General features: G+C 45.6%; 1 protein-coding gene across 1 annotated transcript in view; it reads right to left on the bottom strand.

Moving 5' to 3' along the window:
• LOC144696418 (anoctamin-4) overlaps positions 1-15,740 on the bottom strand; it is a 172,675-nt gene extending 156,935 nt beyond the window's left edge. Inside the window, exon 1 of the mRNA XM_078567672.1 lies at positions 15,712-15,740. The gene's annotated coding sequence lies outside the window, so the exon portion shown is untranslated. The remainder of the gene's footprint in view (positions 1-15,711) is intronic.
• Between the last annotated feature and the right edge of the window lie 1,064 nt (positions 15,741-16,804).

The following is a 16,804-nucleotide window of genomic DNA, read 5'->3' as shown; positions in this document are numbered from 1 at the left end:
AGAGGATAACTTCTTCAACTCTAACAGAGCTTGCTACTTACAATCACTGGGCAAGGTCCAGTGCCAATTTCATACTAACTTGATTTCTTCTATTCAATCCTGTTTTATCCTCATCACCAGTTTGTTGTAAGGGTGCCGAGTTGCTACTCTACTATTGATAGAGTTCATCTGCAGACACTTGTTGGGTGGAAACACTTAGTTTATTTACAACATACTCAACAGCGACTACACGAGCGCTTTCAACTCAAACTCTGTCTCTGACTGACTGCTGAGGTCACGTGATCATCCTTAATAAGTATTATTCTTAAAGGTACATTACACACTAAATAAAACCATAATTACTACGATCCCCTCGCTCTGTAAGTTAGGGGGAGGTGGGCATTTTTCTATCAGAGATCAGAATTCTGTATTCCCCAGTTCTGAAAGTTACGGGGAGGGGGGCATTATTCTATCAGAGGTCAGAGCTCTCTGTCCCCTAGCTCTGTAAGTTACGGGGAGGGGGGCATTATTCTATCAGAGATCAGAGCTCTCTGTCCCCTAGCTCTGTATGTTATGGGGAGGGGGGCATTATTCTATCAGACAACTGTTCGGATGGAAGGAAGATCGATAAAAAATTGCAAAAAAGTGGGTACCTGGCTGCATTGTACTTCCCCACATCACTCACTGATGCCCAAAATGCCACAACCTTTTAGCGTTTGATTTGCACCTGTGCCTGGCTGCCAATACAAAATGGGCAGAATTTTCCTGTGGGCTTCAGGGCCCCAGCATCAGGTTCGAATTCAGGTCGCCCTGTGTGGGGAATAGTCACTCACCTGTGATTTGGACCATTTGTGACCAGAGGGCCTGCTTATAGTGTAATTGGGGTGGGCTCTTGAAGCCAACAGGAGGCCTCCATTGGAAGTGGCAGCAAGATGTCATGACAGGTAAATTAAAAGGGTGCTTCAAAATGGAGGCACCCTCTCCAACTTATAAATTTTTATATTAAAAAAAAAGGCCTTTGAAGCTGCAGGTTACCACAATGGGGTGGTATAGAGAGTCTTTTCACAGGGTGTGTGTGTGTGTGTATGTGTATGCTGGGGGCTGTGTGTGTGGCTGCTGAACCCACAGGTCGTGAGGGTGCCCCTAAGCCTGCCGGGAGTGCTGGTCGCTCAGTCTGCTGCTTGGAGGTCACGTCCGAGCAGTTTTACTGTCCCCCGCTGCCTGCAGGGACCTGCATGGAGGCCAACTGGAAAATCCCGGTCGGCCTCTGATAATAGGCTTCTGTAGGCCTTCATCAGTTATCTGTGCCTGTGGGTGGGTAGTCAGTCGTGCCCAGAACTCCCCCCTCCCCCATCCCATCCAGCTTCTGGGAAAACAGCCCAGGCGTGAAACAGAGCTGGGGGACAGGCACGTAGGCCGATGACACGAAATTCAGCACATGTCAGCCTCGGCTCCCAACCCCATCGGGGCTAAAAATCCAGGCCAGGACATCCCGGGGCCACGGGGTGAGCAGCATGTTCATGATTTCCAAATAATAATTATGCTGAAACACGGGGTGCGAGCGAGCAAGGGCTCTGCTCCCTGTCTCAAACACTGACTCCGAACACCATCCCGCTTCATCCATCTTGTGATTAGGCACAGCTCAAAGTCGTGAAGTAATGATCTCCCCTCCAAACAGCTCACCCTCAGAACTGAAGCAATATTTACACATTGCAGTCAGGCAACACTTTGATTCTGCTTTTGTAGCCGGGAGATTGTAACATAATTGTTAGCACTTTCAGTAAGTGATGCTGGACTATGTAAAGAATCTAGGGTATCGTAGCTGTAATCTAATATAAAAAAAGATTTAAAAATAGATTTTTCTTTTATCATCATTTTAATTTCAACCCTTTAAGCACATGCTGCAAAATACATTAAAATCTCAAGTACAAAAAATATGCAATTAACTTCTAAATTTAGACAAAGTTAAATCGATTCTTCCAAACATCTGAATCTTTATTTTAAATAACACAATAACATCAAGACAATGCAAATGAATCTGAAAGCCTAGCAGCAAAATTAAAATGACCGGTGCGTTCTCTATAGGTTTCAGAATGCAGGAAATTATTTGTTGCAAGAAAGACAAAACACAAACATTAGCCACCAACTTACAATGTGCTCAAAAGCAAATCTTAAAACCAAAATCTCTGCAGGGTGATGTGGTCGGACTTTGTGGGGTAGTGAAGCCTCCAACTCTGAATCCATTGTGCTGCAGTGCAGCAACAGACTTGTACTTGTAGCTAGACTGGACCGTCAACAGTCCTTCATGGGAGGGCAGAGGGCCGTGTAAAGACCAAATCATTTTGCCTTGTTAGCTGATTGCGTTGAAGGCAATTTCTCATCTGCACTTCCGAGCGCTGGAGTGATAATAACACAATCCTCAGTCAATAACAATTGATTGTCTGAGGGATTAAGGAGGAAAACTAACTGATTAAGCCCTGCCTTTTTTTTTTGCATTACAGTAAATTTTTTAAAATAAATAAAAACGTCAGCGTGTATGTTTTGCAGATTTTGTTCAGCACCAATAACTTCAGATAATTTTGCAGATATACGTCTTTATCTCCCTTGCACGTTTAAACAGCATTCATGAGGGAACATACTGGGTTCTCAAAGTCAAAAAGAACAGCTGCAATTTTTTTCATAACCTCATAACTAAAAGCTACTGGGGCAGCCAGTCAATTTAACAGAGAAGCATCTTAGATCGGGCGTGATGTGAAGAAGCCCCAAGTGCGGTGACTCTTGGAGACAGCGTTATATAATGCGAGCTGTAACTATCGCACGAAATGGGATTTGTTCTGTTAAAAACACGCAGGACAGAATTTCTCCCTCGCCGGACGGGTGAGCGCCCGACCCGAATGAGCGTAAAAATGACGCGCGATGACGTCGGGCGAGTGTCCCAACAATCATCGGGCACTCGTGCGATATTTCAGTCAGCGGGCGAGAGTGCAGGAGTCGGCTGCGCGCCCGCCGACAGTTAAGCTGCCTATTAAGGCCCTTCACGAATGAATTGACTGGAATTTTTCGCTGCCCGTCCAACCGTTGGGTTGGCGGGCGGGTGAAAAGGCCAAGCGGCCTTTGCAGTTTTGGCGAAACCTCATCCACGGGCAGGACGAGGTTTCGACCAGTGATTTAAAAAAAAATAAAAACTTTTAACGTTCATATTTAACATGTCCCTGCTCATGTGACAGAACCACATGAGGGGGCATGTTTTCATTGTTTTTAATATCTTTACTTTTTATTTTAAAAATCTTCAGCTCCCTGAGGCAGCTCTGTGCGTCAGGGAGGTTTTACAGCGCGCACCCCGCGCACATACACTAATTCCTGCACCCCCGCACCCCCGCACCCCAGCAGCGCTGAGCACTGCAGCGCGCGATTCAGGCTGGCCGGCTGTTAATTGGCCGGCCAACGTGGAATCAGGGTCGGGGCCCTCGAGGGCAGAGGTCAGCTTCCTGACCGCTCTCGGGCCCGCCCACCGAGCCTGCCCGACCACCGGAAAATCCTGGTCATATATTTCTTGACAAAAGCCCTCTCCGCCTTTTTGAATGTCCTGGGAGCCCATTTAACCACCCCCCACCCCCCCACCAGACCTTATCTCATACTCACCGAACTAGCTTTGCATTGTTGTAGCCTCCGGCAGAGGTGGATATCACCTTGCACAAAAGGTAAGATGACCCTGGAGTACACACACGCATCAAGGATGAACTTCCACTGCATAAAGGGGACACAGAGGAATTCGGGAATGGGGGAGGTTTTATCTCTCAGAGGGTCATGGGTCTGTGAGGCTCTCTGCCCCAGGGAGCAGTGAGACAGGGTCAAGGAATATTTTTAAGGCAGAGAGGTAGATAGACTCTTGACTAACAAGGAGGGTGAAAGGTTATGGGGGGGGGGTCAGCGGGAATGTGGAGTTGAGGCCACACTCAGATCAGCCATGATCTTATTGAATGGCGGAGCAGGCTCGAGGGGCCGAATGGCCTACTCCTCCTCCTTAGTCTTATGTTCATGTGTTTCATATTTTATCGCCCCCATAATTGGCCTGAGGTTTCTACCTTGTGTTCTCTGCATCTCCCAGGAGATAACATGGCTCTGGGTGGAGCGGGAGTGTCTGTAATCGTGGGGCACAGGACAGGCTTAGGTGGACCAGCATATCTTTTCCCGACTGGCACATGTGCAAGTTCTTGCACAGGAGTCACATTCTGATGACACCCCTTACCGTGCAAACAGCGGTTACAGCTCACAGGCAAAACTAAAATGGGAACAGTTTGATAATCTGAACTTTGAGAAAGGTATTGGCCCACATTTTGCACTGGGGATATAAGTGAGGCCAGCAGTGCTCACAGTTATGGAGGAAATCAGAAAGCAAATTCTCGCCATCGCTCTTACGCAGTTAAATATGGAAACACAGAAGATGCTGGTCTGATTTGCCCTGCTCCTCCTGAAGCTTTGCTACACCAGTATCCAACTGAAAGATTCTGCTTTGAAACATATAAAGGGCGTGAAGGGAAATGCTTACCCACTAAATAATCCAGGGCAAGTTAGGACTAGTCCGTTCAAACACAAGCGAATATTTAAGGGCATGTCCAGTCTTAACTACCTCCAAAAATAAGATGCTGACACTGAAAATGATCTCTTAAAGTGTAGAGTCTTAATAATGGTATTTTAATAATGATATCTTATTCAAGAAACACATTAGCAGCCCAAAGGCTGAATTGGAGTGTGACTGTTATGGACAGGGAGGAGAGATAAACTGATAGACCCCACTTCCCTTCTCTTACTATCCGTAATCAGTGTTGTTACCATGTGTTTCAATTTAAATATTCAGCAGCAGGCTTTTGTGGGTTTAAAAATAAAGAAGGCTATTTACTCACATACTCATCCTCAAAATCTAAACGCTACGTCAGTCACACACCACACACTCAAGAAAGGTACAATTAAAGAAGATAGTGCACTTCTATAAGTGTTAAATGAAAAGAATAGTTAACAGCTCACTTGTTTGTCTTGTTGTAAGAGATCAGTCATCACTCGCCCAACAAAGAAAGAAATATTTTTCCACTCTTGACTGGTAGTTCATATGGGTTCAAATAGCTGAAGTCAAATATCCATATTGTTGCAGGATTCCTTCGTAGAGATGAATGTTCAGCAGGTTGCAAAGCTAGGCAGTTATGGTTTCCACATTAGGAGGCCAAGTTTCTTTACAGAGGGGCTTGGAGTTTGGAATCAGGCTGGGAGGCTATTAAAGACTTTCAGCCTTCCGGTTCTTAAAAGACAAACATGACACTGCCTTTTCTGCAGCTACTCTGGCTTCCAGAGCTCTTCAGTGGACTTCCCAGGCCTTTTCCTGGATCTTGGGATAAAACCCATTATCACACGCCCATTTCGGACACATGACCAACGCTGGTAGAATCCAACCAGAATAGTTTGGAAGTCCAAAGCCATCACTACAAAAGAAGAGATAGATGGTGGTCTTTCACACTTAACTTATGGATAACTGGTCCCACAGAATTGTTATGATGTAGAAGGAAGGCATTTCGCCCATCATTTCTGCACTGGTTCTCTGAACATTTTAACTTAGTGCCAATCTCCTGCCTTTCCCCCCATAACCCTGCACGTTGTTTCTATTTAAATGATCATCCAATGCCCTCTTGAATGCCTCAATTGAACCTCCCTCCACCAAACTTCCAGGCAGTGCATTCCAGACCCTAGCTACTCGCTGTGTGAAAAAGTTTTTTCCCACCTCACATTTGCTTCTTTTGCAAAACACTTTAAAACTGTGCCCGCTGGTTCTCGATCCATTTACGAGTGGGAACAGTTTCTCCCTATCTACTCTGTCCAGAACCCTCATGATTTTGAAAACTTCGATCGAGTCTCCGCTCAGCCTTCTCCTCTCCAAGGAAAACAGTCTCACCAGCGCTCTTTTGTTAAATTGCAAACTTGGAGGCAGAGGCTCTAGGAGTCTATTGCTTCTGTATTTGGAGTAAACCACGAACAATGGCAAGTGTGAATTCCACCAATGGGTGCTGTCTGAGCATGCCCATTCAAAGTGGGTGGTTCCCCACCACCCAGTATGATTCAATTTGGAACTTTCCGGGAGATAGTCTGTGTTGAAGTTGCAAAGGTCACCTGACTCTGTGGTAACCATCTTAGCCACCTTGTCAGTGTCCAATTTTTTTAAAAAATGAAAGACAATTCCAGAAGTTTCCATAGGAACAGAGTCCACGGGCAGAATTCTCCATTTATGAGAATAGGTGGGGTCTCCGGCTGTTTTGGCACCCACGCCGCTGCTCGGAATGGTGGGAACCCGTGCCCGATACTCTGCTCTTGGAAACTCATTAATTACGCACAGGCAATGATCGGGCCTGATGACCTGGTGGGTTGGGAGCTGATTCATCTGCCCCATCATCAGCTGGCGGGGTCGAAGGTCAGGGCGCCACATTTAAATGCCAGTCGGACACACACATCTCACTCTCTGCAGCCCACCTGTCTCCAGGAGACCGTTACAGATATCTTCCATGCACAACAAGGAGGCTGCTCCCTGCTTTAGACACGACGCCCTTCAGGCCCTGACCAGAGGAGTGCGGATGCATAGGGATGTGCTCTATACCAGGGACGGTTCCAGGAAGCACACCAGCCCCACCTATTGGGCCTGGAAGGCCGTCGACACCGAGGTCAGCGCAGGTCCCAGCCACACCCAGAATGAGATCCAGTGCAGGAAGAGGATGAATGATCTCACCCGCTCCGTCAGGGTAAGTCCTTCAACTTCCTCTAACATCATGGCATCATGCGCTCAAATGGTTACTCTCTCCAGGGATCTCACACAACCATTACCAGGGGACACATATCAGCACCGATAGACTAAAGGAACCTTTTACATCACAGCCACCGCGTCTACCATGCTGCGCACTCTCCATCCTCACACCTGCTGTGGAGGGCTCACCACACACAGGGGGCATGCATCTTTGCTAACCTATGCTCTATCCCTCCTCCTCACCTGCCTTTCTTGTGTCTCCACCCAGGCCAAGCTTGCCCTCAACAGGCGGGAAAGTTCCCAGACCGGGACCAGGGGTTGTGGGGGGAGCACAGCCGACATCATCGACCTCACAGAGATCGAGGAGGCTGCAACCCAGATCGCTGGGGAGAACAGGGGTCGCTCCTGTGGGGGAAGGGGTGATCGGATTGTGTTAGCAACCCAGTACGGATCACTCCTCCATGAGTTCATCACATCCTGACAATCACAGTGAGTGACATGCAGCCTTATAATCCTCACGTTCATCTACTGCAACTCCATTCTCTATCTCATAGGGGTCTGCAGATCGAGGCCCACAAGGGGCACCACCAAAACGCCCAGCGTCCAGACCACGAGGAAGAAGATGATGAAGAATTGTCACATCGCTCACCCGCACCCTCCAGCAGCACATAGACACGCACCTTGGTGGGTCACATCTCTAGGTGAGGCTCGGGCATTCATGAGATGTTAATGCCATGATTGCTCTGGGCATGGTGGGAGTAGCCAGTTCTGAAATTGGGGAGATTGCATAAGGGGTTTTCCAAACTTACTACAAATATTAACTCTCCTTGTTTGTAGAGTTTTGAGCTTTGTGAGTTGAAACGTGCTGTCGTGTGACTGATATTGAGGGCTTCAGATCAATCTCAGCATGTGCTTCTGTGTTCTTTCGATCTGGGCTGTTTGCAGGTGTGTGAGACCGGGGTTCCCCACAGGGACAGTGCATTCGACCAAGGGACAGTGTTACAGAGAGTGGAGAGAGGGTCACCATCCCTCAGCTGACGGAAGACAGATGTGTTTTTGAAAAAGAAAACGTTTTGTAACCCCAAGCGCTGTAACTGTTACGGACAGACAAACGACAGGTTTCCTCCAGAGTTTTAAAAGTGAAGGATAAATGCTTATTGCTCAACACCCAAAACGTATTCTTTTTTATTCATGGAGTGTGGGCATCGCTGGCCAGGCCAGCAATTCTTACATTTCCCCTAATTGCCCTTGTTCAGAGGGCTTTTAAGAGTCAACCACTTTGCTGTGGGTCTGTGGGTCTGGAGTCACATGTAGGCCAGATCAGGTAAGGATGGCAGATTTCCTTCCCTAAAGGGCATTAGTGAACCAGATGGGTTTTTATAACAATCAACAATGGTTTCATGATCATCATCAGACTTTTAATTCCAGATTTTTATTGAATTCAAATTCCACCATTTGCCGTGGTGGGATTCGAACCCAGGTCCCCAGAGCATTACCCTGAGTCGCTGGATTACTAGTCCAGCAGCAATACCGCTAAGCTATCACATGCAAAGTCACATGCATCCTCACACACTCATACAGACACACACACTCAAGGAAAGATGCTGATCACAAAGGAGACAGCATGCACTTAGGTCATAAAAAGCCCAAAAGTTCACTGTCACACTTACTTCTCCCGAGATGGAGTCTTGAAACATTGCAGGCCTGTCATTCCTTTGGTCTACTGTAGAAATAGAGCCTGGAGGTTGATGAGGATGGATTTGCAGTGGTTTACTGCCTGCAGTCAAGGTGCAGTTGAACCCATCTAGCAAAAATATGGCTTGGTTCTTCAAATAAATAGGTAAAGACTTTTTTGCCTGCTGATGAATGTTCCTCTGCTGCCCTGGATCTTTTCTCCTCTGTATCTGCTCCAAAAATGTGCCTTATTAGATGTCCTTAATGAGTTTCTGTTATGTAACCGGAGTATCTGTCTTTCATTGTCCTCACAAATGGTCTCTGGCAACTTGGCCATTGTCAAACAATGGGATCTGAGTTTCACCCTTTCAGATATCATCATGATAGAATATGGGTTTCTCACATCCATTCTTTGGAATTCCACTCTGTAGATGAAAAGTCTGCAAGAAGTTTGTGAACTAGTTTTTTAAAAATTATTTGGGTAAGGGCAACCATTAATCCACGGGAAAGGTCTGTTGCATTTTAATGACTTCTCAATGAGATTGTCTCAAAAGTTTGTTTGCATTTTAATGTATTGTCCAGACATAAAGGATGGCTCAGGGCCTTGTATAGTTCTATGTATATTGACAGGAAAGAAAAGATCACCTGACCTCTCAACGCCATTTTGTTTTACAAGTAAAGTGCCCATTCTCCATTTTTTTTCAGGGTAAAGGCGTCACTTTGAATTTATATCCATAAATCCATGTGTCCATATTGCATGAGTGTGACAATGGATGTAGCCAGTGTGGATCAACAATATGTTAGGGATAGGGAGTCTGAAAGAGATGAGGGGTCTGAGAATAAATATCAGTTTATTTGTTTCAACATACTGTCCATTTGGCTATCCCACTTCAACTTAGCTTAAATGTATATACCCAAGATTTTCAAGGTTTTCACCTATGTCAGGGTGCAACTGCCTAACTTTATATAAAAGGGAATGCGCTCATGTGTACCAAAGTCTACTGGCATGGCATTACATTTAGTAGCATTTAACTTTATGCTGTTTTCCCCACACCGTTCATTGAGGGCATCAAAATTTTTCTGAACTTCACTGGCCTGCAGCCCAGACACTGTCCACGTCACATTGTCCATGTGTTTCTATGATTTGAGGCCAGAAGAGAAAGCATCTTTGATGAGGATTAGCAAAAGTTTTGGACCTAGTCGAGTACCCTGAGGCACACCAGCTGCTAACTGAACATTTTTGCATAGACAGCCAGGGTATCGGACACACTGGGCAGAATTTTATGCGCCCATCGTGTTGGGGGCAGGGCTGTAAAATGCGGCGAGCCATTCAAAAGTCCATTTTCTTTGGCAGGACCGTAAATTCCCACCAGCATAACATTCTGCCCACTGAGTGTAATCAGTGAGGAAGTTAGTAATCCGTTGGACAAAAGTCTCACGTATGTTTAATTTTATTAACGTTGTAACCGCAACTGTATGATCAACCCTGTCAAATGCCTTTGAAAAACCTGTTGCATGATGATTCAGGCTGTTCCGAGCTTGTTGGTGTCAGACATGGTTGTCCATATTCCAATTTCCATTCCTTCAGATTTTAATTATTGTTGGAGATTTTTTTAAAAAAACGTTTTGTTCAACATTTTCTTCCTTCATCCCGTGTTTCTTTCCCTCTCTGTACATGATTTTATTTTGAATTAAATATTCTAATTTACAGTTCTTGGTTTAGACTCTATGGCTGGGATTTTCCAGCCTCGGTCTGATGGGATGTGCCATGGCAGATTCGGCAGCCCAGCCACCCGTTGATTTACGGCAGGACCAATCCCGGCGGTGGGCGGGGCCTGTGAACCCTGCCCTGTGTGCCTCAGTAAAGACTCTTCAATCCTATTCATTGGAGAGACGGAACCTTGCTTGTCCTGGTCACTCAGATCCCAAGATTCCTTGTACAGGTCAGTGAGCTGTTTCAGTTCTCTAATTGGAACAAGTTGCCGTGCGACAGCTCACTGACGCTTTGTGAGCAAAGGTAAGCGTCACTCATTCGCCATTGACTGTCAATTACGGCCACAGGAGTTCTTTCCCAAAGCCGGCAGGCAAATATTATTAATCACAATGAAAGACTAACACAATCAGTAGGCACATGTACTTCATAAATACTTCCTACTTCAATTTCCATATGTTATTCAGGCACCTGCAAAATCTGTGCCTCCTCACAATGTACAAAAAGAGAATTCAACAGACAAACTGTATGACAAGGTTATTTTCACATATGCAGAACACGGGACAAGAATATCATTGACTGGGTTGCAATGTCATTGATTATTCCATACAAGCTCGCCAGATTATAAACCAAAGATGCTTCACATCATTATCATGAGTGTCATTTCATGCAAACAAAATCATCTCAAAGTTCAGATTCTTGAACTCTGCACCTCTCACTTTGTTGGCAGAGCACATCTCCCCCAACATCAGACATCACCAAACCACTGGTGTTCTCTCACCTCCAGTTCCATTCCATTCACTCAACATCAACTTGAAGCTCAATGTTTTTCCTTATCCTTGGTTTATCTTGTATATATATGTCACTAACTATCTTTTACAAACCATCAGCATTGCCAAAATAAACTCAGCAATTGACCTAGCGCCCTACATGATTCATCCCAGATTCATAGAGCTGGATTTTATGCAGTGGGAGCCAGGGCACAGGGCCAACTTACTTGCAGGAGAGGCCCCGTGTCAGTCTCCCAGTGGCAGGAAAGCCTGGCCTGATTAAATCGGAGGGGGAAAGGGACTGAGGTGGGATTCCTGGCCAGCAGCAGGATCTCAATCCCCAATTCAGTGATGAGGGACCTGGGATCAGGCAGGGTGTGGCCACTGAAAGCCATCGTTGGTGCTGGTGGCAACAATGTGCTACTGGCCTCTGATTGGTCGGCAGCTCTCAGCAGGCAGGATTTTCACTGTTGAGGACCTCAGTTGTGGGGAAGGCCTCTCTGCAGCCAATTAAATGGCTGAAAGGCACCTGATTCTGTCTGGCATCCCCCACCGAACTAATGGGGTACCCCGCCAATTCTCCAACTGGTGGGTGTGACCCCCATTGGCCTGGTAGAATACCAGCCATAGTTTTTACAGCACAGAAACAGGCTATTCACCCATCTGGCCTATGCCAGATGTTATGCTCCACAAGAGTCAACTCTTCCCACCTTTCTTCATCCAATCCTATCAATATATCCTACAACTCTTTTCCCCTTTGATGTGTTTAACTCACCAAGGCTCCTTCAACAGCACCTTCCAAAGCCGTGACCTCTACCATCTAGAAGGGCAAGGGCAGCAGATAGATGGAAACACCACCACCTGCAAGTTTCCCTCCAATCCACACACCATCCTGACTTGGAAATATATCACCGTTCCTTCACTGTCAATGGGTCAAAATCCTGGAACTCCCTTCCTAACAGCACTATGGGTATACCTACACCACATGGACTGCAGCAGTTCAAGAAGGCAGCTCACCACCACCTTCTCAAGAGTATTTAGGGATGGGCAATAAATGCTGGCCTAGTCCACATCCCAAGAACGAATTCTTAAAAATTCTAACTTTCTGGCAAATGTACCCATTCTACTTGCTTCAACTAATCCTTGCGGTCGTGAGTTCCACACTCTACTTGTCGGGTTAGGAGGTTTCTCCTGAATTTATTACTGGATTTATTAGTGACTATCTTTTATTGATGACCTCTCATTTTAGTCCCCCACCCCACAACCCATCCACCACCCCCCAAACCTCTCCAATTTCCCCCACACTTCATTCTGTGGGTTTTTCTCTATTGCTTCAGACCATTGCATAGATGCCTAAGATTCATTTGTATACACAGATCTACTCCTCAATCAATGCTGCTCTTTACATTATGTTAAGAAATCACGTATTCACCTAGTGGCTTCTGCAGCAACCCAACTGTGCACCATTTGTTCAAGGAACAGAATCTTTTCTGCTGATGTCGAACAGCATACATCAGGTGATGGCTGATTCACAGCCCATCCAGAGTCAAGCTATTCAGAAATGTCTCCTCAGGCAATAAAAGGGATACAGCCAGGAAAATACCCCTCTTCCCAAAGCAAAGTATGATACAACACTCAACTCATTTCTGGGATGAAGGGCTTATCCTATGAATGGAGGTTGAGCTGGGCCTATACCCATTGGATTTTAGAAGAATGAGAGGTGATGTTATTGAAAATGATAAGATCCTGAGGGGACTTAACAGGCTGGGCACCAGGAGGATGTTTCCACTTGTGAGGGAGACTAGAACTAGGGATACGGTTTAAGAACAAGAGGTCTCTCTTTTAAGACTGAGTTGAGGAGAAATATTTTCTCTCAGAGGGTATTCTGTGGAATTTTCTTCCCCTGAGAGCAGCCGGTTCATTGAATTTATTCAAGGCAGAGTTAGATTTCTGATAGACAAGGGAGTAAAGGGTTATGAGTGTACAGACAGGAAAGCAGAATTCAGGCCACAATAAGATTAGCCATGACCTTATTGAATAGCGGAGCAGGTTTGAAGGGCCGAATGGCCTACTCCTATGTTCCTCTGTTCCTACCAATAATCCAAGATCAACATTGACATTTTGGTCAAATGTGTTTTAACCTTATTCAAGCTGCTTTTTCTTTGAAAGAGATGTGCTTGTCCCAAATCTATGACTACTACCATCTAGAAGGACAAGGGCAGCAGATAGATGGGAACACCACCACCTGGAAGATCCCTTCCAAGTCACTCACCATCCTGACTTGGAAATATATCGCCGTTCCTTCGCTGTCGCTGGGTCAAAATCCTGGAACTCCCTCCCTAACAGCACTCTGGGTGTACCTACACCACATGGACTGCAGCGGTTCAAGAAGGCAGCTCATCACCACCTTCTCAAGGGCAATTAGGGATGGGCAATAAATGCTGGCCTAGCCAGCGACACCCACATCCTGTGAATGAATTTTTATAAAACTATTCGGGGGACAAAAATGGTTCAGTAATATTGGAAAATAGTGTCTAACAAATTTGCAGCCCACAATCGCTGGAGGTTTACCGGTTAAAACCACCAAAGGCACATAAATGTCAAATCTACCCATTTCCAACTGCCAGTAATCTGCTTAATATTGTTTGTCATTCAGCCTCGCAACTAATTACAAATTCAAGAATGAAGAACCTCAGTTTAAATTAGAGTTCTGAATAACTGAATACAAACCTGCAGGAGTCAATCTTCTCACAATCAGGTATGAGGTAAATCGATTATAATGTGTGTTTTGGGAGCCTATAGGTCATGAACCTGCCCTTTACCAGTTTGCATTTATGTCTCGTCATCGGATTATATAGGAACAGGAGTAGGCATTCGGCCCATCGAGCCTGCTTCGCAACTCAATATGATCATGGCCAACCTGATTGTGGCCATTGACCTCCTACACCAGTCCTTTCTGACTGCAACTTTAAATGACAGGCACCTGCCCTAAAGCTGGGGCAGTTCCTTCCTTAAATCACATCAGAGCTCTGACAATGTCATTGGGACACAATGCATTCCTAAGGCAAAAACTGTGTGAGGAAAACCATGTGGTTTTCACTGCTGGTTAAAACCTCTCAGGAAATGGGACCAACGCGGAAGAGGTCCAGAAAGTTATTTTACTTCCCTCTGCATCCCTATAGTGCAGAAAACCTATTTATTTTGAATAAATTCCGTATCAAAGTAGTCCTGCAATCAATCGATCCCAGATCAGGCACTGAATCCAGATCAGTGCATACTGTCAACCCATTAAATCATCGAACCATGAATGATAAAACACCACCAGTGAAGAAGGTGCAATTTACATATTTCCACTATTTTCCATTATTGAAATAATTGTGTTTTTTTGGTGAGAATTTTGCTGGGACCGTTGTTGCTGAGTGTTTAGAAATTCAGCTCATTAGAAATTGCAATTTTAGTGGAGTGTCACAGCATCAAACCCATCGGAATAAAGGAACAAAGACAGCACTATACAATTCTATACGTCTTGTCATAGATATTGCAAAGTATTTCACACTAAAAGGGGGAGGAAACAGAACATGCGGCAGAATTTTATGGCAGTGGGATTTTACGGTCCCGTTGAAGTCAATGGAGTTTAGAATGTTTCGCTGCATTTTCTGACCCCATCCCCACTGTAACAGGGCTGTAAAATTCCGGCCCATGGAGAGAGTTAGGATCAGAGCCAGGGTTGATGAGAGGGTTTCAGGAATGGCAGAATGAGATAGTGAGATGGAAGGAAGTGGACAGGGAGCTGCTGAAGAAGTGGATCACACTGACTGAAAGATGGACGAGAAGGAGCGGAGACAAGGAGCAGTCTAGACCTCAAGGTGTGGAGGAGAGAAATAGCACTTAACGAAGTTATAATAATTCCTCTTTCTGGCGCCCTAGTTTTAACCTGGGTGAGTGTAGGGCTGGCAGGGTCAGTGCTAGGCCTGGGCCATTGTAACTGATGGCACTCATTAACACAGGAGGGCAGCCTGAATCCAGGATACAGCTCTAATTCTTAACTCTCAGGGGAGATGGTGGTGTAGTGGCAATGTCACTGGACTAATAATCCAGAGGCCCAGGCTTTAGGGAAGTAAACTGCCGTCCTTACTTGTTCTGGCCTACACGTGACTCCAGGCCCACAGCAGTGCGGTTGACTTTTAACTGCCCCTCTGAAATGGCTGAGCAAGCCACAAAGTTCATGGGCACTTAGGGATGGGCAACATATGCTGACTGCCAGTGACGCCCACATCCCATGAAAGAATAAAGAAAAAAAACGCTCCATTTCGTTTAATAACACTCCTGTGAAAAGCCTTGGGGTGTTTTACTTTCTCAATGTGGCGGACTCATTAAAGAGGTGCCAGTCCCAGCTATTTTCTTTATAACAAATTCGTTCTTGGGACGTGGGCATTTATTGCCCATCCCTAGTTACCCTTGAGAAGGTGGTGGTGAGCTGCCTTCTTGAGCCGCTGCAGTCCCTGTGGTGTAGGTACACCCACAGTGCTGTTAGGGAGGGAGTTTCAGGATTTTGACCCAATGACAGTGAAGGAACAGCGATATATTTCCAAGTCAGGATGGTGAGTGCCTTTGCAGGTGGTGGTGTTCCCATCTATCTGCTGCCCTTGTCATTCTAGGTGGTAGCGGCCGTGGGTTTAGAAGGTGCTGCTGAAACGCAAGTGCAGGTAGGTGACCTTATTTGGCTGAAATGTTGAGTTATCACTTTCAATGTTAAAAAAAAAACAAGGGGAAAAGTGCCTTGTTATTTATCCTACCTTCAGTTTCTTGGCTGAGAGTTTCCTGGCTGCTGCTGTCACAAGAAGGCACTGGAGTGATGGAGAGCGAAGCCGGACATGAGGCAGGGGCTGACTGTTCCATCTGCAAAACAAATGGCTTGGAAGGAGGCAGCCGGAAGTCCTTACACGTGTACTGGAGTTGAGGGGAAGGCAATGGGCCATCTTGAGGATAGGGTGCTGACCATCCAGACAGACCAATGGCTAGCTGCCCTGCCAGGTCAAAACCTAGAAAAGGAAAACAAACTTGTGACATTGAAAAGTTTGAGACATAACTTGAAAGGGAATCATTCATTTCAATCAAAGACTCGCTGTTAGTGGATTGCATATGTTTATGGTCATAACAAAGTATTGTCAGACCTGCAACAATAATCTCCCTGCGACTCAGACCCAAGTGACTTTAAGCAACAAGTTTTAATACGCAGTGACTAATGTTACGACCAGTCCCCGGACAGGATTCCCCCAATTCGTTAACTTCCCAAACAGGACCCCAATTTTGTTACGCTCCCGGATATGGAGGAATGTGCTGACTCCCCTTCTTTATTCAACCCCCTTGGTTGCTCGCAACAAGATTAATGTAAAGGGGATTCCTTCCCCCCACCACCAACCCCCCCGCCCATGGATACCTTTCCCCAGTCCAAACGTATTTATTTCTTAGAAGGGGGCAATTTAACCACGCTTTCTTGAGTCAAAGAAAGAGTAAGTTTATTGGTTACTAAAACTCGAGAAAAAATAATAAAAATGTAACACACCTACACACAGATCAGAAATGAGAAGTTAAGAGTCCAAATAAAAGTTCAAAAAGTATTTATATGAATGTCTTTGACTTGTCTGTGAGGTGTAGATGGCAGTACGTTGCAGCTATTAAGTTGGGTGATTCCAGTAGAGCTGACTTTGGTTTGGACACACTTGGTTCTGCAGGGTAGCTGAAAGGCTGTCCTATTTCCCTTAGGTTATGGCTTCTGCTGAGCTTTGCCTCCAGCAGCAGAGAGAGAGAGAGAGATACTTTTGCCTGCAAGTTGCAAGAAGTGACTTTAGTTCTTCTGTCTTCTGTCACACACAGTCACACACTGCA

The sequence above is a fragment of the Cetorhinus maximus genome, chromosome 22, assembly GCF_964194155.1.
Source record: "Cetorhinus maximus chromosome 22, sCetMax3.hap1.1, whole genome shotgun sequence".
Classification (NCBI taxonomy): domain Eukaryota; kingdom Metazoa; phylum Chordata; class Chondrichthyes; order Lamniformes; family Cetorhinidae; genus Cetorhinus; species Cetorhinus maximus.
The sequence above is the reverse complement of the archived record's forward strand: the minus strand, read 5'-3'. Positions and strand labels throughout refer to the sequence as shown.